This window comes from Pelophylax lessonae (genome assembly GCF_965119305.1).
Source record: "Pelophylax lessonae genome assembly, chromosome: 11".
NCBI lineage: Eukaryota > Metazoa > Chordata > Amphibia > Anura > Ranidae > Pelophylax > Pelophylax lessonae.
Window position 1 is genome coordinate 200,057,760 of NC_138778.1, and position 25,091 is coordinate 200,082,850.

The 25,091-nt window shown below is 46.5% G+C and overlaps 1 protein-coding gene across 2 annotated transcripts in view; it reads left to right on the forward strand.

The window, feature by feature from the left end:
• The window catches only part of OSBPL2 (oxysterol binding protein like 2), a 255,219-nt gene that overhangs the window by 107,841 nt on the left and 122,287 nt on the right, over window positions 1-25,091 (forward strand). Inside the window, exon 1 of one of the 2 annotated variants that reach the window (XM_082271623.1) lies at window positions 23,964-23,981. The exons of the other annotated variant lie outside the window; for it this stretch is intronic. The gene's annotated coding sequence lies outside the window, so the exon portion shown is untranslated. Of the gene's footprint in view, window positions 1-23,963; window positions 23,982-25,091 lie in introns of those variants that run through there. 2 annotated transcript variants of the gene reach the window in all.

Genomic DNA, 25,091 nt, shown 5'->3' on the forward strand with positions numbered 1-25,091 from the left:
GTTTGTGGGTACGTTTGACAAAGGACAGTGTAAAGTTGAACCAATAAACACGGGTTGTCACCAGCCTGATAGAATACAACATTCCTGTGAGAAGGAAAATGGTTCCCATAGAGCACGGTTTCTCAGCCAGGGTTCCTCCAGATATTGCTAGGGGTTCCTTGAGCAATTTCTTCCTCTCAGATAATAAGTTTCCACTGACACCAGTGATCATTTTAGCTATCAGTAAGGAGGTAATTATTTCCAATGACCAAGTGTAAGGAGCATTCTTCCCACTGACTATCACACTAATGTATCATGAGTTGCAGATATAGAAAGTATTCGTAGGGGTTCCCTGAGATGGCAAAGGTATTTCAAGGGTTCCTCTGTGTTAGTCTGGCATAGAGTATATACTGTATACAGGGTTGCTGATAAGGCAGTACAGCCAGCCCTCCTGTACTGGGCCCAGGCCTCACCAGTTCAAAGGGGGAGCCCAGGCACTTGCCAAGCAGGAGGGCCGGCAGTACTGCCTTATTGCTGACACTTGAGACTCTTGTGCAGTGCTGCCGGCTTCTACTTTTCTTTTCTTTCTCCTGCAGGAGGATCGGTTCTAGTATCTGTGCCCCCTTCTCCCTGCCTTCTGGGACCCCTGTGTGCCCCCTTCTCCCTGCCGTCTGGGACCACTGTGTGCCCCCTTCTCCCTGCCGTCTGGGACCGCTGTGTGCCCCCTTCTCCCTGCCGTCTGGGACCCCTGTGTGCCCCCTTCTCCCTGCCGTCTGGGACCCCTGCGTGCCCCCTTCTCCCTGCCGTCTGGGACCCCTGTTCCCCCCTTTTCCCTGCCGTCTGGGACCGCTGTGTGCCCCCTTCTCCCTGCCTTCTGGGACCCCTGTGTGCCCCCTTCTCCCTGCCTTCTGGGACCCCTGTGTGCCCCCTTCTCCCTGCCGTTTGGGACCCCTGTGTGCCCCCTTCTCCCTGCCTTCTGGGACCCCTGTGTGCCCCCTTCTCCCTGCCGTCTGGGACCCCTGTGTGCCCCTTTCCCCCTGCAGTGTTGCCATTTTCCCTTCTCTCCCTATGGCAGCTGCTGAGGGCACACAGGTGGGTTATTTCAGGATGGTGAGCAGTGGGGCTCACTATCCTGAATGAACACAGTGAGCGATCAGTACCAATCACCTCACATTGTAAAGCGCTGCGCAAACTGTTGGCGCTATATAAATCCTGTATAATAATAATCACCCACTGTGCAGCTGCAGATATTGCATCTGTGTTGCAATTCACTTGAATGAGTCTTGTTCGATGGGGGTAAAATTTCTACCATGGCTGGAAAGCATTGTATCACGGGCATTGCATTTTAGCAGAGGAGGAGTGGGGCCCTGCCAAGTAGGCTGTACGGGGCCCCGTAATTTCTATCAGCAGCCCTGACTGTATACTCTATGTATTCAACTGTTCACTTGGAGCTTCAGGGCTCTTTCACACGGTCCGCCTCCGTAGGCGGATCCGTGCTGCTCAGCGGGGATCGATCCGCCGATTCCCCTCTGAGCCGGCGGATGACAGCTCCATCTCCGCTTGCAGTGCTGAGAGGGAGGTGTCTCAGCCCCCGCTGCTTTCTATGGGGGATCGGATGAGAGCGGACCGCCTGTCTGCTCTCATCCGATCCGATCCGATCCCTGAACGGATGGAAAAATAGGGTTTCCATCCGTCCAGATTTCAGGATCGGATGCGGATGGCAGCGGGTGTCAGCGGAGGTGTCTCCGCTGACATCCGCTGCCCCATAGAGCTGCATGGAGGATCCGATCAGATCCACCTAAAAAACTGACAGGCGGATCTGATCGGATCGCCCGTGTGAAAGAGCCCTTACTCTAATCTAGTCCTGGTGATTACAATAATTATTCTTCTCTTCTGTCTTTAATGTCCTGATTTGCTGTGAAAACAGTGTATGCGGGTAAATTCCCTCCTTACGCTGAGCTCTTCCTAGTATAGGTGAGATTGTGCTGTACTGATGTCAGGAGTGAGATGGGAACCATTAGACTTTAATTGTGTCTAGGGTTGCTCATATACTATGCAGGAACCTTCTTCAAGAAACCTTTTTTTTTTTCCCCCTTCACCAACTTTTGTGTACTTTTTCCTGAAACTTTGATGTAATAGCTTTTTTTTTCCTTTTCGCTTTAAAAGTATAATTCCTTTTCTGTTTCCTCATATCTTATTTCCACTACTGAGAGAATCTTCGCCATCCCCACCCAGTGCAATCTTCTGTCTTTTTGTGTTTTTCTTTTTACATTTTTAACTCTCTGAGGGACACATTGGGGTCCTCAGACTGCAGTTTTTTGATGGGGGGGGGGGGGGGGGGGTTTAGGAAGCACAGTATTGTGGGGGCCTTTGTTGGTAGTATAAACTCAAAACCAGATATGTAATTAACTACTTCTGGACAGGAAGGTTTTACCCCCTTAATGACCAGGCCATTTTTTGCGTTACGTTTAACTGACAATTGCGCCATCATGCGACACTGTACCCAAATAAATTTGATGTCCTTTTTTTTGCCCCCACAAATAGAGCTTTGTTTTGGTGGTATTTGATCACCTCCTGCATTTTTTTTTTGCGCTAAAATCATAAAAAGAGCGACAATTTAAAAAAAAAAAAAAAAAACATTTCTCTAGGGCTCATTGACAGACGTAGTCCTCGGTGATACACCACCTTCGGGTTATGTTGCCTCCACAGGAGCAGGACTAGACAGGAAATTAAAAAGCTCTGGCCACACCCTAGGGGCAGTCCCAGAGGGTATATCCTCTCTCTCTCTGCCTCAGCAAATCAGTTATTTTCTGTCTAGTTAGGAGTAAGGACCTAGATACCTTGCTGGGATCTTAGGTCCTGGCAAGAATTTTTTTCTTAAAGGATTTTTTAGACAGCTTTTTTTCTCCAGTGTTCCTGTGAGATCTTCAAGCAAGAAAGCTGAACTGGGCGACGGGCTGGATGTTGAGATCCGGTGGTCACCCCAGTTCAGCCTACGAGCGCGTGCAGGCCATAGCTCCGCGCTGGGTCGGCCGCGACAAAGTCCCATTAAAGGACTGAACCCGCGAGTTAAACGTCTCGCTGAAACGCCAAAGACCATGAGTCACGGCGTCCGTATCGGTCGACAGCCCTCCCGCCCCGGTGGAGAGGGGTACTGTCAGGAGTTGGTGCCCGCCTGGTTCCGGTATGGTGAGTAGTATGTTCCCCCTTTTTCCCTGACGGGTTTTGTGGTGAACGCGGGCCCCTCTCTGTATGGTAAGAAAGAGTCCCTTTCTATCCTATAACATGTCACAGATCCTCCTACTTTGAGTGTGATTTTATGTGTGCAAAAAGCCAGGAGGCTTGGTTTGGGAGCTAACAATCTAATTGTATACATGTTTAAAAGATGTAATCTGTGGCATTCTGGGAATCTTATGGGTTAAGTATAAGCTACCTACCAGTCAGAAGCCACGGACATGTAGACTGCCTTCCAAATCAGATCTCCAGCTATTAGCAGGCCTCCCGAACGGCCATGCGGTCCGCCAGGGCCGGTACCGCCAACCACGCCATATCCCCATGCAGAGAGAGTGTTGTGTGCCCTGCAGCACACCGCTATTCAGTACAGGCCGCCGCCATTTTTTTTGCTGGATCGCACGAGCCGCCATTTTGGCGTAGCCTCGTGTCTCCAGCATGGGGGCGGCCATGTTTGAGGTGATCCAAACACCTCGTGGAGCTTGGGGGAGGCGCCGGAAGGCGTGCAGAGGGGCGGAGCCGCCTCCTTTCTTCCTGGGCAGCCAGCCAAAAGACTTCCTGTTTGTCAAGACAGCGCTGTAACCTGTTGCAGTTAAACTCTGAGCATCAAGTGGTGAGCCTGGGGGTCTATCTCTCTCTCTCTCGATCGATAGGGATCCCTAGCAGGTAACACTAAGGGGCTTTTTGTGGCGCTGGGGGTCAAAAAAAAAAAAAAAAAAAAGAAAAAAGTTTTTTCTTTACTTTTGAATTATATTATCCAGGAAGTGACTGGAATTATCATGGACCCTGCCACACAGATTCCCCCACCTGTTTCCCTCGAGGGGGCCACGGGACCCGCCGGTGCACAGAGTATAGAGTCATTTACAGCAATTTTGGAGTCTATGGTGGCTCGGGTGGAGGCGGCCTGTCAGGGACGGGGGTCAAGGAAGCGACCCCCGCCTACCCCTATACCATCTGACACCTCTGACTCAGATTCAGAGATGGTCACGGCAGTTGCAGGTTCCTCTGCAAGGGCTGTTATACCAGGTAAAGCCCCCTCAGACAGTGAGGAGGACGCTTCTTCTCTTTCTATAATTCAGGAAGAAGCATTGGTGGACGCACTAGTTGTGGCAGTGCAGGAAACCTTAAAACTTGAGGCTTTACCGGCAGAGGCAACTGAAACAGAGATGCCTTTTGGTACTAATAAGCCCATCAAGACGGCGAAGGCTTTTCCTGTACCTAAATGTTTTGGTAATCAGATTAAAGGAGAATGGGAGCATTCTAAACGTACCTTTACTATTTCCAAGCGTATTGCTAGACGCTATCCGTTCGAGGAATCCATCATTAAGAAATGGACGGTACCACCAGTCGTGGATCCGCCTATTTCCAGGCTGAATAAAGCCACGGTTATTCCAGTGGAGGACACTTCGTCCTTTAAGGATCCGGTGGATCGAAAGATAGAAGCAGAGTCCCGCACCATCTTCTCTCTGATAGGGTCAGCATTTAGACCAGTAATTGTTATTGGTCTAGTTTCCCAGACACTTACGGAATGGGCGAAAATGGTACGCCAAGACCTTAGGGGAAAAGATATTCCCCAGGAGACATCTGATTTGATGGAACAGATTATACAAGGGCTACAGTTTATCTGTGACGCAGCCTTGGACACTACTCCCTTATTAGGGCATGCATCTAAGTTAGCGGTGATCCTCAGACGTGTGCTGTGGTTAAAATGCTGGTCAGCTGACCTAGGTTCCAAAAAGACCTTGACCAATCTCCCTTTTCAGGGGAATCGTCTATTTGGGGCCAACCTAGATGAAATCATTAAGGATGCCACTGGGGGCAAGAGCACTTTTTTGCCACAGGCTGCAAAAGCTAAGGGACCTCGCAACAAGCGAGGACCTTTCTTTACCGCCCATAAAGGGCGCCCGGCTGGTACTAGCGGGAAAGGCAAGACTCCTCCAGGAGGGTTCAAGAAGGGCTGGTCGGACAAGCAGAGGACCAACCCAGCCAAACCCGAAGCAAAGGAGTACACAGCCTGAAGGTGCGCCCCCACCCGATTTCAGGGTGGGGGAACGTTTTCACCGGTATTCAGGACATTAGATCGAGCATCAACCACTACTACCGGTGCGATTCTTCCCTTCCAACATTTAAGCACTACAGGAAGCGGTAGTTACCGTTCCCTGAATAGATCTTTTCCTTTACCTTTTCCTAAGATTATTCCCTATACCTCACAGGAATCGGATCTGGTTGACCAGATAGGCCAAGTAGCCTCTAGTCGGGTGACTTCGGTCCCTGAGGTTCAACCAGAAAAGATCACCTTTCCTGATAACTATCAGGTATCTGATAAATGTGTGGGAACAGAAAACGACCAGACTTTCTCGGATGGTCGGGGCCAGATAACTCTAGGGACGCCTGGTTCAGATCCAATCAGCGCCAGTGGTCCTAGAAATTCTAGGCTGGCCTCCTCAAGCCGGCCTGGCCGACTTGGACATGTTAATCGCAGACGTTCCGTGGGAACTTCGTCTCAGGGAGTGTCTGTGGTCTCAAGGACCAATTTACCATCATGCTTTACAGTCGCTGGTTTTAATGGCCTGGCCATTGAGACCCAAGTACTGAAGGACAGAGGTTTGTCTACTTCAGTCATTCCTACCCTTATTAAAGCAAGGAAAGCGACTTCCAGCAAAGTCTATTATCACACATGGAAGACTTATATTGCGTGGTGCGAATCTTTAGGATTTCCGCCACGTACCTATTCGGTGTCTCCAATATTGGCCTTTTTGCAACAAGGGGTTGAGCAGAAGCTAGCCTTGAGCACCATCAAGGGTCAAGTTTCAGCATTAGCAATCTTCTTTCAGAAGCCTTTAGCTACCAAATCCTTGGTGCGGAATTTCATCCAGGGGGTGCGGCACCTGGCTCCTCCAGTCCGCGCGCCCTTACCGCCCTGGGATCTTAATTTGGTTTTGTCGGTTCTACAGAAACCTCCCTTTGAAAACATCAGGGAGATTCCCTTGCTTACTTTATCCCAGAAGGTGGCCTTCTTGGTGGCTATTACTTCTGCTCGCAGGGTGTCAGAACTGGCTGCATTATCATGCCAGTCCCCATACCTAGTGATTCATAGGGATAAGGTAGTACTTCATCCTAAGCCATCTTTTCTTCCTAAGGTGGTTTCAGATTTTCATCTGAATGAAGATATTGTACTACCTTCCTTGTGTCCTCAGCCCAAGCATCATCGGGAACATGCGTTGCATTCCTTAGATGTGGTTCGGGCAATCAGGGTATACCTGAAAGCTACGGAATCATTCCGTAAGACGGATTCACTTTTTGTGATCACGGATGGCCCCAGAAAGGGTTTGCCTGCATCTGCCGCGACCATTGCCAAATGGATTAGACAAACGGTGGTACAGGCTTATTCTATTAAGGGTCAGAGTCCTCCGTTCCCTGTTAGGGCGCACTCCACTCGAGCGCTCAGTACTTCCTGGGCCTTTCGCCATCAGGCGTCAGTGGTCCAGGTATGTAAGGCGGCCACCTGGTCGTCGGTACATACCTTTACAAAATTCTATAAAATTGATGTGACGGCATCGGCGGATGCCTCATTTGGCCGCAAGGTTTTGCAGGCCGCAATTTGAGGAGACCGGTGGTCTACCTCGAGGGTTTTTTTCTGGTTGGAAAAAAAAAAAAAAAAAAAAAAGAAAATTTTTTTCTCTTTTTTGTTGAGTCTCATCATTAAGGATGAGCATTGTAAACTTCTAGTTGGCACCGGTTGGGCCTTCTAGATTGGGATTTGATTTCATTTTCCCACCCCTCAGTTGTGATACTGCTCTGGGACGTCCCGAAGGTGGTGTATCACCGAGGACTACGTCTGTCAATGAGCGCTAGAGAAAAATGGATTTTTGTAAAATCTTACCGTAAAATCCTTTTCTCTTAGCTCATTGACAGACGTAGTCCCCGCCCCTCTGTTTTTTGAGTTGGGTTAAAATCTCTAAAGACTGCTTTTTCACATAACTGATTTGCTGAGGCAGAGAGAGAGAGGATATACCCTCTGGGACTGCCCCTAGGGTGTGGCCAGAGCTTTTTAATTTCCAGTCTAGTCCTGCTCCTGTGGAGGCAACATAACCCGAAGGTGGTGTATCACCGAGGACTACGTCTGTCAATGAGCTAAGAGAAAAGGATTTTACGGTAAGATTTTACAAAAATCCATTTTTTTTTATGGTCTGCTATGAAACACAGCCAATAAAAAAAATTAAAAAATGTATTTTTCTCATTAATTTAGGCCAATATGTATTCTGCCACATATTAAATCCCAGTAAGGCCCCTTTCACATGGGCGATCCGATCTGATCCGCTTGTCAGTTTTTCAGGCAGACCTGATCGGATGCTCCATGCATCCCTATGGGGTAGCAGGTGTCAGCGGAGACATCTCCGCTGACACCCGCTGCTATCCGATTCCGATCCTGACCGTGAAATCCGGACGGATGGAAACCCTATTTTCCATCCGTCTGGAGGATCGGATGAGAATGGACAGGTGGTTCGTTCTCATCCGATCTCCCCATAGAGGACAGCGGGGATCTGACAGCTCCGTCTCTGCGCACAGAATGAAGACGGAGCTGTCATCCACCTGCTCAGTGGGGATCGGCGGATCGATCCCCCCACTGAGCAGAGCGGACTCTGTTGGGCGGTGCGCCCGTGTGAAAGGGGCCTAAGTGTATATTGATTGGTTTGCCTAAAAGTTATCGTGTCTACAAACTAGGAGATAGAGTTGTCATTTTTATTTATTTTATTTTTTTTACTAGTAATGGCAGCAATCAGTGATTTTTAGCAGAACTATAACATTGCAGCGAACAAATCGGACACCTAACTGACACTTTTGAGGGGGACCAGTGACATTACTACAGTAATCAGTGCTAAAAATATGCACCTTATGTATATATGTTACTGCTGAGATTTACTACCTTACTCAAAATGCAGATAGATCACCCCTCCTTTCAGGGAAGCAAGATGGCACCTGAACAGGGACACTACACCCAAAATAAGACCTCGTCATGTCCTGGAAGGAAGACATAGACACATAGATACTCCAATCATTCAATCACCACCTTATACATATTATATATGACTAATTCCTGGAAATGACTTTCCTCAGTCTTTATAAAGACAAAAGAGGAACTAATAAAATCAGAACGAACTAATGACTGAACTGACTGTCAGAGTTTGGTTTATTCTCTGTGCGCACATTAATCTCAAATTAGGAAGGCAGCAGACATAATCTCGGACTGTTCTGGTCCAAATCCAACACATTGTTGCTGTACTAATGAACACAGGCAGGGAAGGGGTTAACACCAGGGGTGATCAAAGGGTTAAATGTGTGCCTAGGGGGTGCTTTCTAACTGTGTGGGGGGTTGTATTCACTGAATGAACACAAAGACCTGTGTTCCTAAATGCCTAGGGGTGCTTTCTAACTGTATGGGGGATGTACTCACTAGATGAACATAGAGATCCGTGTTCCTAAATAGCAAGAACGCAAGATCACTGTGTTCATCTGTGACAGAACGGTGGTCTGCCTTGTTTACATAGGCAGACCGCCGTACTGTCTTTTGGGGGAGCGATCGCGGGTGGCCGGTGAACATTGCATCCCCAAGACCCACTAATTGGCTCCCCCTTCTGGCCAATCAGCGCATGCTCCCCCCCCCCCCCCCACTGTAATTACACAAAATGACGTTCAGATACGTAATTTCGTGTAATAGAGCCGACTCACCGCAGTGAAAGTGCTGCCGCTGGTCGGCAAGTGGTTAATTGCAGCTTGGCAATCATTCAATGTGGTGGCTGCATTAGTTGGTTGCAACCAGCCTGCCCATAAATGGACCGGATCTCGGCCGGCCACTGCTGAACTAGCTGAGATTTGCTCTTTCTATGGCCGGCTTTTGGAGACAACTTCCAAACATGAAACAGAAAATGAAGGGAAATCTTCCTGATAGGATGCAAATGACAAAAACAGAAACTATTAAACTCCTCTACTCTATACAAAAGAAAATAAGGCCGTGTTGGCTTGAGTTCTTCTGACTTTCTATCATCTTTGTCTATTGTTGATATACAGAGAAAAGGCCACCATATCATCATTATTTTTCTGATCTCTGTACTGTTTTTATATAACCGTATCATTCTCAGCTCCCACGGGTAGCATTCCTTTTACATGTCTGCTAGAAGAAGGTTGACGAGTGATATGTGATCCATGAGTACGAAGGTGACATCCGTTCCCTCCATTGGCGGAACACTGTTGGCATCATTTAACAAACTGACCTCTATTCTCTTGTTTACCTAGAAAGTAATATATGACTGCCAAGCTGTAGCAAACTTTTCCTGGAATCTAACTGCTACATCTGTCTAGATTCCATTCACTTAGAAATCATTTGCTTTTATCAGTTAACCACTTAAGGACTGGAAGGTGTTACCCCCTGAATGACCAGGCCATTTTTTGAGTTTCGGCACCGCATTACTTTAACAATTGCGCGGTCTAGCACCGCTGTACCCATAAAATATTGATGTCCTTTTTTCACACAAATAGAGCTTTCTTTTAGTGGTATTTGATCACCTCTGCGATTTTTATTATTTTTTGCGCTATAAACAAAAAGAACGACAATTCTGAAAAAAAAAAAATCCCAATAGATTTATATTGATTGGTTTGCGCAAAAGTTATCGCGTCTACAAACGAGTGGAAAGATTTGTTATTTACTAGTAATGGCAGCAATCAGTGATTTTTGGCAGGATTGCGGCGGACAGATCAGACACCTAACTGACACTTTCAAGGGGGACCAGTGACATCCCTACAGTAATCAGTGCTAAAAATATGCACTGTTACTGTACTAATGACACTGGCAGAGAATGGGTTAACACCAGGGGGCGAGCAAAGGGTTAAATGTGTGCCTATGGTATGCTTTCTAACTGTATGGGGGTTGTATTCACTGAATGAACAAAGAGACCTGTGTTCCTTAATAGGAGGAACACAGGATCCCTGTGTTCATCACTGACAGAACAGCGGTCTGCTGTGTTTACATCGGCAAACCGTCATTCTGTCTCCATGGGGAGCATTCGCGGGTGCCCGGTGGACATCGCGTCCGCCGGACCCGCTGATTAGCTCCTCCTGTAGCCAATTGGCATGTGCACGTGCCCCCACTAACTTCTTTGCGTAACAGAGCCGACCTGCCACAGTGTAACTACGGCTGCTGGTTAGAAAGTGATTAAAAATTCCATTAAAAAATGGAAGGACCTGTGCCCCATCGTTGGTGTCAATGGAAGGACCTGTGCCCCATCGTTGGTGTCAATGGAAGGACCTGTGCCCCATCATTGGTGTCAATGGAAGGACCTGTGCCCCGTCGTTGGTGTCAATGGAAGGACCTGTGCCCCATCGTTGGTGTCAATGGAAGGACCTGTGCCCCATCGTTGGTGTCAATGGAAGGACCTGTGCCCCATCCTTGGTGTCAATGGAAGGACCTGTGCCCCATCATTGGTGTCAATGGAAGGACCTGTGCCCCATCGTTGGTGTCAATGGAAGGACCTGTGCCCCATCGTTGGTGTCAATGGAAGGACCTGTGCCCCATCGTTGGTGTCAATGGAAGGACCTGTGCCCCATCGTTGGTGTCAATGGAAGGACCTGTGCCCCATCGTTGGTGTCAATGGAAGGACCTGTGCCCCATCGTTGGTGTCAATGGAAGGACCTGTGCCCCATCGTTGGTGTCAATGGAAGGACCTGTGCCCCATCGTTGGTGTCGTTGGATGGAATAATGCCCCAAGAGCCCAGATAAAAGCAAGCAAAAGGTTGCAGTTTTGAGATCACTGGCCTATAGTCCGGTACCCCAGCTTCATAGTCTAACTTAATGCAGACTCTCATGGAATTTTTTCACACACTGTATGTATATATATATATATAATATGTGTATATATATGTGTGTATATAAATATTTTTTTTTTAATGAGAGACTTTATGAGAAAGGGGGGTGTTGCTGTAAAGCCAGACTTCTTGTAAGCGTATCTGTGGCTAGACTATGAACATTCAAATATATTTACATAATCTTAACAATTTGCTTTTAACTAGTTGCAGACTTTTGGCATTCAATACACACCCAAAAAAGGTAATCATTGTACACAGGACATGTGTAGTATGCCCAGTCTCTCTGCCTGTTTGCTAGGATCCCCGTCCCTCCTAGTTAACAACTAAACTTTTCGGCTTTGATTAATCAAAGCCGGTGTTCTGTCAAAAGAGCCAACTCGTCGAATTCTTCAATCACCTCACTTCCGGTGACTCTCCAGCAGCAGTAATTGGAGATTTTGACGAGTTACCTGTTTTCACAAAACATTGGCAGCGTATACACTACAGTAACACTATAATGAGTAAACATTGTTAGTTTGCCTGCTAATAACCAACAACATGGCCGCCTCCAAGGCGGGGACAACGTTTTTTCTACCTTACACTGTGTTCTTTCAAAACAGCCAACTCATTGTTTACCACAGTGTATAAGCAGCCGGCGTTCTGTGGAAATGGGTAACTAGTCTAAATTTCCAATTACAGCTCCTAAAGAGTCACTGAAAGTGACATGTTTGTAGATTTTGACGAGTTGGCTCTTTTGAGCCCACACCCACATTGTTGTGTACACAGAGAAAGTCAGCAGGTTTAGCTTTCAAAAAAGCAGCCTGACTGGTTAAAAACACACTTGCCCAGATGCAGAGAGATACAATGTAACATATTACTTTTTTTTTTTTATCTACTTTTGTATCTTTCTGCTGATTCATCTGCAGATCAAAGAGATAAAACTTCCATCTGCAGATGATGTCCGTTAAAGTGATCGTAAAGGATTGAATTTTATTTTTATAAATAACAAACCTATCAGACCCCGTTCACACTGGGGCGACGCTACTTCCCAGGGAGACCTCACAGGTCGCGGCGCGCTGCTCGCACCGCAACCTCGGAGCGGCCGGCACGGACTTCATAACATTGAAGTCAATGCAGGTCGCGCCAGGTCGCCCCAAAGAAGCTCCGGACCCTTTTTCTAAGTCGGAGCGACTTGTGTCGCTCCTATTAGAATGGGTCCACAGCTTCTCTATGCCAGGCGACCTGTCAGGCGACCAGGTCGCCTGACAGGTCGCCCCAGTGTGAACGGGTGCTCATACTTACCTGCTCTGTGCAAAACCATTGCACCCCCCTAAAATCCTCAGCCGCTCCTGGCTCCCCCTCCCCTCCTTTTCCCTCCCATTTGCTATGGGGACATTCATGTGGGAACACTAAGCTTCCTCCAGGTGCTTAGTTCTTAGTATTCTCTGATTAGCTTCCTCCCAATAACCAAGGTACTCCCTAGATGTTGATTGGAGTGTTCTTAGTGTTGTAGGGATTGCTTGCCAAAAAATGTCTCTCCCAGGTCCAAAACGGGTTATGCATGATCTTCTCCAGTAAGTTTGTGAAACTTCTCTCAGCTCTTTCTATACTGAGCCATTGGCCCATTACATTTTTATGTAGGAAATCTTCCCCAGGTGCACGCCATTGCTGATTTGGTGGGATTCTTTCTGCTCAGAAGATCTGCTGATCAGCTAAGTTCACAGCAGAGCCCAACAGCTCAGAGACTACCACTGCTCAGGGCTCATTGATTTTCTTTGGCGCAGGCTTGGAAACCCATTAATGTTTAATAGACTTCCAGGGCCCAGTCAGAGTAGCCTTTTTAGGCTTTTTCCAGAGGAATGCTGCATTGTATCATAGAAATCTGGGCATCTTCAGTGCTGCTGTAAAAACATCCGAGGCAGGCATTGTGAATGCTGAGATGTCACTAGAAAACATTTTGTTTGCTGCCATATGCATAGACTGAATGGAGGAGTTGTACTAAAACTGGTGTACATATAGTCTGGTGCAGCTGTGCATAATCAGCTTATAGTTTTCAGTTTGTTCAATTAAAGTGTCGCTAAACACACATCCTAAAACGCTATCAATATATGGTGTATTACATGCTGTTCATATTTACTCAGTCACTATAAAATTTGTTTTCTGTATTCTGCAAAAATCCTGGTTGATCCTGCTGCTCTATATTTCCACCTTCTGTCCGTGTCCCCAATTCAGCTAGGAATTTTGCAGCTGTGGTGGCAACTCTGCACATGCTCAGTTCTCAGTGAGTTTTTATGCTAAGCATTTCCTTCCTACCACATCTGAGCAGCCCATGTGACTATGAAGTCACACATGTGGGCGTATACACAGTGGTAAATGACAGCCCACTCCCACCTCCTCCTTGCCCACTAACCAGCTAAATACATTGGGGGTGGGTGCATGTAGATTAATGGAGGCTTCACCTCCCTCCTATTCTAAGACACAGGCTGAAGGGGTGTGACAATAAAAAACAAGTGGTGCACTAAGAAAGTATTAGAATAGCAGTTAAACATACTTAATACACTAAGGTGTAAAAGAGCAAAAACTACTGCAATAAAGTGCCAAAGTGCAAACTATAACAAAGTCCGAAAAACTCTTGAATACTGGGAATATCCACTTTGGAGGTCACTATGATGTTCCAACAAGTATATAAGTCTATATAGATAACTACCAATAAGTGCCCATACATTTTCACTTCCTGAATTTCACCAAAGTGCAGGGATCTACCACCAGAGAGCGTATAGACACGCTTACCAGAAAGTATGGACCCAAATACCATTAGGCAATGAGTCAATCGAGCTGGTGTGATAATAGATCACAAAGGGTAAAATTCATCTGTACAGTACAGAGGCGCACATCCAAATCTTTCGAAGGGGCTCAGTATGGAGGCACACTACTTTCACAATTCAGTCTCCTATTCTGTGGATATATGTGAAAACACCTCAAGCATCTGCACTAGGGGTCAATTCATAAGCGTTTAATAACCACAAATAAAATGCGGTAAAATAACGCATGCGATAAATCAGTTGGGAAAGTTCAGTTCACTAAGAATTTAGCGTTAAAAAACGAATGCAGTCATTTTTGGTAAGGAGGCCTTCTCATCTTTATATGCTGTGGAGTGGGCGCATAGGGTCCCCCTCAGGCCTCTGCAACTGGGCCACCCATCACGTTCTATGCTGGCTCCCTTACTGAACTTTAGGGACAAAGCGATTATCCTGCGATTTAGCCAGAGAGCGTCAGAACATCCACTTCAATGGAGTAAGAGTGTCATTTTACCCTGACTTCTCAGCGGAGGTCCAAAAAAGTAGAGCCAAATTTGCTGTGGTCAAGCAACGCCTACAAAAGCTACAGGCCTCCTATGCCATGTTGTACCCAGCCAAGCTTCGTATCTCGTCCAGAAGACAGAGCCATTTTTTTGAAAATGCAATTGAGGCCTACACATGGCTGGATCAACATGAGCACACTTTTTGTCCACGCCAGCCACCGCCAGAAGGGGAGGATTGAGATACAGCCAGGCTTACATCAGTTTATAGACTGCCATGCCGGTTACAGTTCTAGCATTCCTACTGAGCTCACCAAGGAACATCCAGAATTTTCTTCATTATTATTATTAGCTTCAAGAAACTGTTCAATTCAAAGATCTTTGGTTTGACTGATGGTCTACATTTCCGCTAACAAAGCGCACTGCATTCCATGCAGTGGGAGTGAACGGTTGTCCTCCATGGTTGTATGCTTCAGTGTTTCTATTGAGTTTTTATTTTTACATGTTCTCATGGACTTGGTGGCGGAGCAGAGGGTCAAGAGAGGATCTTGCACGTTAGACATGGGGTGGATCCCTCTCTTCTGCACGCAAGCCAGCCCATTTGCGTGCTTGGGCCATGTTTATTCATTTGTTGTGGCACGTTATTCCAGGGCACGGTGCTTCTTGTACATTGTCATCCAGTTCATCATTGTCGGACTCGGGTGTGGCGGATTACATGCCCTTCAGTGTATGCTGGATTCCCGTTTGATGTGATGGGTGGGGCCCTTGGTTTTCCTCACCATGTTGGCTTATACATGTTTTGTTCGAACTCATGGCCAATATCCTGTTAGTTTCATGGAATGTTTGTGGAATGAAGGACCCCTTGAAAAGGACTATGGTGTCTACCACGCTATGTAAATATTTACCGGCCGTTTGCTCCCTGCAGGAGACCCACCTTACCAGTGATTCCACGTCTTGCTTGGGTGGGGAGGGCGTATCACTCCACTCACACCTCTTATTCAGGGGGGGGGGGGGGGAGAGAGTTGGTGAGTGTCTTGATACATGGTTCGCTGGATTTCGAAGAATTCCATAGTTCTGTTGACAGAGAGGTGAGATTTTTATTTATATGCTGCAGGTTATATACCCTAAAATGTATTTTAGCCTTCATATGTATACCAACCCCGTTTTAGTAGTGATGTTTTAGGGGAGTTGGTGGGGTACCAGCTGGGTCACCCTGAGGTGCCGGTGTATGTTCTGGGGGATTTCAACAGCTACATTCACCTCATATTAGACAAGAATCCACCGCTCTCTGGGGGCAAGGGCGCCCGCGATACACCACTGAATAGATTTATCAGGGAACTGGGGTGGGTGAATCCCTGGCTTGATATGCACCCTGGGGTAAAGCAATTTTCATGTTTTTCCAAAACACATACTTCCCTGTCGAGGATTGATCTCTGCTTATGATCCCCACGGGCTGCCCGCTCTATATCAACAATTGAGTATGCCCTTCGGGGTGTTTCGGACCACTCCCTCTAATAGCTTACCTGGAGTTGCAGCCTCCTTCTGGTCTGCAGAGGGTCCCGTGGAGGTTGAATGGCTTTTGGCTACATGTTATACTCTTAGGAGGGTGAGCGGACTGGTCGTCTTTTTACTAAACTGGCACAGTCTCACCAGGTGTCCCCCCTCAATCAGTGCATTGAGGAGGGGGGACGGCAAGATAGTTAACTCCCAGGATCAAATTTTAGCTGAGCTAGCGGAGTATTACTCGACTCTGTACCAGTCCAAACGCACATACTCAGAGGAGGCTTTGAATAATTATATCCTAGACATTCCACTACCTACTCTACCTGCCTCTGCGGGGGAACGTTTAGACGCTCCCCTAATGGTGGAAGAATTACAGGTGGCTGCCTGCTTGTTTCCCAACTCAAAGGCATCGGGGGAGGATGGTATACCAATGAGGTATGTAAACTTTGCGCGGAAGAGACGTTGTCTCATTTGTTGGCGGCCTTTAATGAGGCTAAAGCTATGCTTAGGTTACCCCCGCTATGACCAGAGCAAACATCGTCCTATTACTAAAACCAGGGAAAGACCCCCTGGGTCCTATAAGCACATCTCGCTTTGGCAGAGCGACAAAAAATGTTGGCAAAGGCTCTGGCGCTCCGGATGAACACTGTCATAGCTTCTATTATACATTCTGATCAAGCCGGTTTTATGCCCCAGAAATCAACTGCAATTAATCTCCGTAGGCTGTTTCGTGGAGATATATGCTAAGCAAGCAATTGAGCACTCTTTCAGGCACTTAAGCTAATTTTGAAACACTGGATATCTGCCACCCCTCCCACAGTTAAGGAATGAGTGGCCCTAATGGGAGATACCTTGCGATTGGAGAAATACATATTCCAGCATAGAGGTTGCTCGGACAAATTTTAAAAAATCTGGGCTCCGTGGCTGGATACACCGGGCTTGGCTCCGGTGGAGCTTGTCATGGAGCGGATAATAGTTGGGTGAGGTTGTGGTGTCAAGGCAATGAATCCACATGTATATAAAGGGGGAAATTGGTTTTTACTGTTTTGTGTATATCGAAAGTCGGTGGTCATGATGTATCCCCTTTTTTGACCTATGTTTCTGAAGGTCATGTTTATGTATATGTGACGTGGTGGTACTGTTTGCTCTGAAGTTTGTATTGTACAAGATTAATAAACCTATGTTTGATTTTAAGAAAAAAAACAAATGCGGTATTTTTTAGATTGTTCGGTAACTACCGCATTTCTCATGTGGTAATTTATCGCACGTGTCGGTGGCTAGGGCTGTTTAAGGTCATTTCCTCATAATAATTTTACTTTTTAACATGCTTATTTTTCTTTTGCAAAAAAATTATTTTTTAATCTAACATTTTTACAGTAATCTGTATTTGAAGGCAGAACTACCTTCTCAAATATATGTCTCCTGATGCTTGGTAATCCAAGCTTCTTTACTAAATACATCATGCCACACATTCATTAAAGAGAGTTTTTTGTTTTTTAAAGTTCTTGATGTTAAATTTCAGCCAATGTTTGCATTTAATTTGCACTGCATATAATGCCATTTTGATTTAATAAAAAAAAAAAAAAAACTTGTATGCTTGTGATGTATAATGCCACATTTTTGTGTGTACACTGCTGGTGGAATAGTGTCAACTTTCTGTGGGTATAATTAGACCCCTCTCTGAGGGTAGTATTGCACCCCTGTCTGTGGGTGGAATTAGACCCCTCTCTGAGGGTAGTATTGCACCCCTTTCTGTGGGTGTGAATTAGACCCCTCTCTTAGGGTAGTATTGCACCCCTTTCTATGGGTATAATTAGACCCCTCTCTGAGGTTAGTATTGCACCCCTTTCTGTGGGTGGAATTAGACCCCCCTCTCTGAGGGTAGTATTGCACCCCTTTCTGTGGGTGGAATTAGACCCCCCTCTCTGAGGGTAGTATTGCACCCCTTTCTGTGGGTGGAATTAGACCCCCTCTCTGAGGGTAGTATTGCACCCCTTTCTGTGGGTGGAATTAGACCCCCTCTCTGAGGGTAGTATTGCACCCCTTTCTGTGGGTGGAATTAGACCCTTCTCTGAGGGTAGTATTGCACCCCTTTCTGTGGGTGGAATTAGACCCTTCTCTGTGGGTGGAATAGTACCCCTTCCTGTGGGTGTTCTGTGGGTAGAATTAGGCCCCTTTCTGTGAGCGGAATTAGACCCATTCCTTTGGGAGTTCTGTGGATGGAATTAGACCCCTCTCTGAGGGTTTTCTGTGGGTTCAATTAGGCTCTCGATGGGTGGAATGTCCCTCTTTTAAAGGTTTGAATAGGCCCCTCTTTCTGGTACTGTACTGGTTACCGCCACCTAAAAGGTGGCGTACAGTGCCAAACAGTGCTAGGCTGAACAGTGCAATCTCTCCTCCCACAGTCTGTGCTCATACAGTGCAATCTCTCCTCCTACAGTCTGTGCTCATACAGTTCCAGGCTGAACAGTGCAAGCTCTCCTCCCACAGTCTGTGCTCATACAGTGCCAGCTCTCCTCCCACAGATTGCACTGTTCAGCCTGGCACTGTATGGGCACAGATTGTGGGAGAAGAGATTGCACTGTTCAGACATGGCACTGTGTGGGCACAGACTGGGAGGAGAGATTGCCTTGTTCAGCCTGGCACTGTGTGGGCACAGACTGTGGGAGGGGAGATTGCACTGTTCAGCATGGCACTGTATGGGCACAGACTGTGGGAGGAGATATTGCACTGTATGGGCACAGACTGTGGGAGGAGAGATTGCACTGTATGGGAATTGGGCACAGACTGTGGGAGGAGAGATTTCACTGTTCAGCCTGGCACTGTATGGGCACAGACTGTGGGAGGAGAGATTGCACTGTATGGGCATTGGGCACAGACTGTGGGAGGAGAGATTGCACTGTATGGGCACAGACTGTGGGAGGAGAGATTGCACTGTTAAGCCTGGCACTGTATGGGCACAGACTGTGGGAGGGGAGATTGCACTGTATGGGCACAGACTGTGGGAGGAGAGATTGCACTGTTCAGCCTGGCACTGTGTGGGCGCAGACTGTGCGAGGGGAGATGGCACTGTAGGGGAACTGACTGTGGGAGGAGAGATTGCACTGTTCAGCCTGGCACTGTATGGGCACAGACTGTGGGAGGAGATATTTCACTGTTCCGCCTGGCACTGTGTGGGCACAGACTGTGGGAGGAGAGATTACACTGTTTAGCCTGGCACTGTGTGGGCACAGACTGTGGGAGGGGAGATTGCACTGTATGGGCACAGACTGTGGGAGGAGAGATTGCACTGTTAAGCCTGGCACTGTATGGGCACAGACTGTGGGAGGGGAGATTGCACTGTATGGGCACAGACTGTGGGAGGAGAGATTGCACTGTTCAGCCTGGCACTGTGTGGGCGCAGACTGTGCGAGGGGAGATGGCACTGTAGGGGAACTGACTGTGGGAGGAGAGATTGCACTGTTCAGCCTGGCACTGTATGGGCACAGACTGTGGGAGGAGAGATTGCACTGTTCAGCCTGGCACTGTATGGGCACAGACTGTGGGAGGAGATATTTCACTGTTCCGCCTGGCACTGTGTGGGCACAGACTGTGGGAGGAGAGATTACACTGTTTAGCCTGGCACTGTGTGGGCACAGACTGTGGGAGGGGAGATGGCACTGTAGGGGAACTGACTGTGGGAGGAGAGATTGCACTGTTCAGCCTGGCACTGCAAATGTTTCTGCAGCTACACACAATCCATTCTCCTCCTTCTGGAAGCCCCAGTGCTCGGGGTGCCCATTCTTTTCCTGGGCTCTGTGCACTCAGTCAATACTTCTATGACGTGGCATGGTGCGGTCTCCTAATCACTCCATGACTATTGTTTGTCTGATTAATCATTACACTTCTTTACTTTGCACTGTAGAAAGGAATTCTGTCATTCATCATTTGTAAAATCCCTTTTCTTCATTTAAAGGTGTAGTACTTTGACATGCTGTGCTGATATTCCTTTGCTATTGGACCTATTGGTATCTTTGCTAATCTGTCTATATTTCTAATATAGAACAAGATACAACGGCTGTATACATCCGCACATATTATGGGAAGAAAATACTAGCCTATGGGCTCCAGCAGAGTGACTGACTGTCTTTCTGGATCTGCCTGAAAGGTAGAATCCAGGAGAATGATGTTGCGCTGCAGCAGGCTGATGGAAGGGTTCCCTCGGTCTAGTCCCCAGTCTCTGATCACTCCGACCATACATAGTAACTGTCTCAGCTCACACAGTGGGATGTAGTAGCAGGGGGCTGATCTGTGAGAGACAACATGTATTTACAATCAAGAATGTGATGGCTTGATGCTGATCCTGAATGATGCCTTTGTTGAGATGATGTTGGGCTTATGGGGGGTGTCAGGGAATTAAAGGAATTGCTGGAAGGGGGGTATTTCTGTGATTTCCTGAAGACAGAATAAATACCTGTAAAAGGTACTCCTAGCATGCTTCCAAGATGAGAAAATCTCATACAATTTAACAGCAAACACTTTAATATCTACATATTTTGGTTTGGCAAGCTAAACCCCCCAACACTCCCAGGCAGTGTCAGGACGTGCCCACTCTCATCTGATCCATTCATCTTATTGGCAGATCACTATGATGGGCTGCCTGGCTATCCAGTAGAAATGTGTGGGAGGGGCCAGCAATATCTCCACCTTTAAGACCATGGTAAACGTTACACCCATGTTTAGGGTGTAAAATGATTTTCCCCTCCCCTTCCTGACAGCATGCAGGGGTTCTTCTTCCCCACAGCAGCTGTCAGATTTTAAATCCACCCCCACTCTCCACAGCCACAATATTCATTCATGGAGATCTAAATGAATCAACTGCAAGTTCTGTCTGCTACCGATTTATAATTCTCAATGCGGTCACCACCACACTTATAGGTTCATTGATACTTCCTCCAGCTCTCTAACTGAAAGTCCATACCTTGGATCTATGGACAGAAAATGAAGGAAGAGTCTGCAGGATCCTGTCATTGCACCCACAATCCACTAGTTTAAAAAAGAAAAAAAGTATAAAAACCCAATCAGGGGGTACTGAAAGCTGCTGCAGCTGTGCACAGGCATCTCTGGGTGCCTAATCTTTATACCTGTAAGCGGCTTTTTTTGTTTTCTTAGAGCTGGTTCAGATTTGTGGATATACCACGCATCCGGAAAGTATTCACAGCGCTTCACTTTTCCCACATTGTGTTATTCCAAAATGGAATAAATTCATTATTTTCCTCAAAATTCTACAAACCATACCCCATAATGACAACTTGAAAGAAGTTTGTTTGAAATATTTTAAAAATTTAATTTAAATGTAATTTAATTAAAAAATTTGTTTGAAAACTATTAAAAATAAATTAATAAAATTCTACGTACTGTACATAAGCATTCACAGCTGGAACACCGCTTTAGTCCCGGTTCACACTTATGCAATTTCGGGAACACTGCGAATCGACTGCGGGTTCCCGCATCGCATTCCCCAGGACAGGGAGTTCACACTGCCATATGCAAATCCCTGGGGGTGTCAATTCAAGGTTAACACCCCCAGATCAGTTCACATATCACAGTACAATCTGACATTCGGACATGAAAGGGATCGCATTGGTGTGAACCGCCATGCCATCCGATTCTGCTGCGGACGCAAAAAAGGGTCCTGTGCATGTTTGTGCTGAATTAGATGCGAATTCAGTCATACAATCTGTATGGCTGAGTTTGCAGCGCACAGACATCGCATGTGATTTTCAGAGCAGTGCGCTCCAAATCGCATGCGATGTCTGACATCGCTGAAGTGTGAACCGAGTCTCAAAGAGAACAAGTCAGTAATAAAGTAAGGCTCCTTTCACACAGTAAGTCCGTCAAACGGACTCCGCTTTTCTCAGTGGGGGATCGATCCGCCGATCCCCCGATGAGCAGGAGAATGACAGCTGTTCTGTGCGGAGACACAGCTGTCACAGCCCCATAGATCTCTATGGGAAAATCGGATCCGATCCGCTGGACGGATGGAAAATAGGGTTTCCATCCGTCCAGATTTGACGGATTGGATCGGATGTCAGCAGACATGTCTCCACTGACATCCGATGCCCCATAGAGATGCATGGGGGGACCGTTCAGATCCGCCAAAAAAACGGACAGGCGGATCTGAACGGTCCGCCTGTGTGAAAGGGGCCTAAGTCTACGTTCAGAAAGACTGGTGAGGGCTTTGACTACTAAAATGATTAGCAAGAACCCAGACAAGTTTAAGGCTCCTTTCACACATACGGTCCGTTTGTCCGTTTTTCATCCATCCATTGACGGATGAAAAACAGACATCAATGCATCTCTATGTAAAAAGGGATGATCATCTGTTAACATCCGTTTTTATCCGCTTCCATCAATGTCCGTTGTTTGGTACAGATGAATGCCCTATTTTTCATCCGTCAAGAAAAACGGATTGGACGAAAAATGGATGTAAACGGACAAACGGTCCGTTTTTCATCCGTTTTTGCATTGGTAGTGGATGTAAAAAAAACAGATGACAAATGGATGACAAATGGATGACAAATGGATGGAAAATAGATGGAAAACGGATGAAAAACGGATGAAAAATTGATGAAAAATGGATACATTTTGACGTGACGGAACTGATGAACTGTGTGAAAGGGGCCTAACGGATCTGTCGTCCGTTTTTTGTGGCATGCTAGTCTGATGTGGAAATTGAAGAGGTTATTTTCATACGAATTTTCCCGTACGACAGAATTCTACTTCAGAAGTGATGTCATGTGTTGGATTGCTTTGTATGTGTTCTTTCCTCTCTGAGCATGCCTAGTTTTGCTCTTAAGATTTTTTTCCGTCAAAATCTGTACTAATGAGACGAAAATCGGACGTTGTGTTGACGGGACGACAAAAATTTTATAGCTTGCACATCAGGATTTTGTCGGCCGAAAAAGTCGTAGTCGGCTGTCGAAAGCACCATACTAACAATCCGAACATCGACAGATCGCTCGTCGGACGAGTTTTCCCTACAGATTTTCTTATCATGTGTACGGGCCTTAGTCCCTGTTCACACTAAGGCGACCTGTGAGGCGACCTGGTCGCCTCACAGGTCGCCGTAGGTCGCCTTCCATAGGGAAGCTGCGGACCCGTTCTAATAGGAGCGACACAAGTCGCTCCGACTTAGAAAAAGGGTCCGGAGCTTCTTTGGGGAGACCCGGAGGCGACCGCCATAGACTTCAATGTTATGAAGTCTGTGGCGGCCGATCCGAGGTCGCGGCGCGCTGCTCGCACCGCGACCTCAGAGGTCGCCCCCCCGAAGTCGGATCGCCCCTGTGTGTACGGGGCCTTAAGGCTCCATGCACACTAGGGTTTTTTTATTTTTTTAAAAGCTAAAAAAAATGCCGGTAATAGCTTATTGTAGTAGTGTTTAAGAGCATCTTTTTTTTTTTTTTTTTCGTTTTTGCAGTTCCTTTAAAAAAACGCTATTCGGAGCATTTAGGAGCGTTTATGTTGGAAAAACACTCCAAGAAACTCCACAAAAACTATTTTTTTTTTTCTGCACCTAGACGCTGAAGCTCACAAAAATGCTAACAGCCTAAGGTAGTGTGCATGGACACATAGTATAGGACTATAGCTTCTAGGAGCAGAAAAAAATGCCAATAACCACTTCTAAGCGCTTAAAAAAAAACGCTAGTGCGCATGAAGCTTATGGCGGACAGTGGGTTTGCATAATATGTCCGATCCATTAGGGGAAGTAGCTGCTGATAACATTGTGTGTAAATTGTATGTTTCTCCACACCTTTATAGAAATGGAGATAACTGCTATTGATCAGCAACACACTGTCCCCATATTTCATGACATTCCAGCGTTTGCCGCATTGTATTGTGTCACTTCTGTTGAGTTGGCCGCAGCACGGGGCTCCCCTTTTGTCTAGTTGCTAAGAGAATCCATAGAGCTAAAATGCCGAGCTGGCAACAGTTGGTGCTCACACTACCTGCTCCGCCTGCCTGACTACACCTGAACTTCCACATTCTATTCAAATCACCTGAACAGGCAGAGCCCCGGCTATCAGAGAGCAGAGCACACACTGCTGGCCGGTCAGCCTGCTCCTGGACTCTACCTCTTCAGCCTGTGCAGGTAAAAGTCCTCTTCCTATTCCCTTTCATTGCACTTTGGGCTTTCCTGTCCTATTCTGGGTTCCTACAATAGAGGAGATGTCTTATTACCCATATGTTCTATGTCTGAGTCAGCCATAGATACAACAGGGCGCATTGGGTGATCGGTGGAGAGGGCTATGGCAGCACCCAGAGTATACTCACAATTATTTGTCTCTTTGGTCTTCATCAGTCTCTATTTATTCAAGCAAACTGTATCAGAAGTGTCTTTATTGTGTTAAAGGGTGAGCCCACTTTTTTTTGTTGTTTAGCTAGAGATGATAGCCAGAGGGCCAAATCAAACATTGGTATTTTATTTGTCTTGATCACCGGAGAATAGAAGAAAATTGCAAACCTGTTCTCATTGGCTTCAGGAGGTGGGCGGAGCTGGGAACTCAGTTGCATTGAATTCGCTGAGTCTCTGGAAGTATAGGACGCTGTTTTTTGTAACCTTTTATTGTCACAGAGGGATTCAGCTTCTTGGATCCTTATAACTTGATACTTTGTTTTACATTTCAAGTGATTTTATTCTGCTACTTTGTAATGTTAGCTCATGCACTCTTTGTACTTCGATCAGCCATAACTCTGACTGAGAGGTGAAGAGAATATCATTCATTATCTTGGTACAATGGCATCTGAAAGTAGGTGGGATATTTTAGGCAGCAAGTGAACATGTTGTCCCTGAATAAATTGAAGGCTCACTAAGGAATGAATATAATAATGAGTTAAAGGTACCACATCCCAATTAATTCAGAAACAATTAGGATTATATGGGGCATGGGTCGGGACTTTTAAGGTACCGTTTAGAACCAATATTGGTGGTATAATATTAATACAAAAAGATTTATTATATTAAAAACATTTATTAATTACACGTAAATGTATCAAAAAAAAGGACACAAAAGGACAAAGGACACAAAAGGACAAATGTGTACAAAGACCACTGTTCAATATCAAGCAGAAACGTAATCCTCGTGTTCTTAATGGAGTCACCAGGAAGTACCCCTGGGCCAGACTAATCCGGTACCAATTGTGTATTTCTTGGATGCACTACTACCCACATGGTAGTGGGTAGTGGTGCATCCAAGAAATA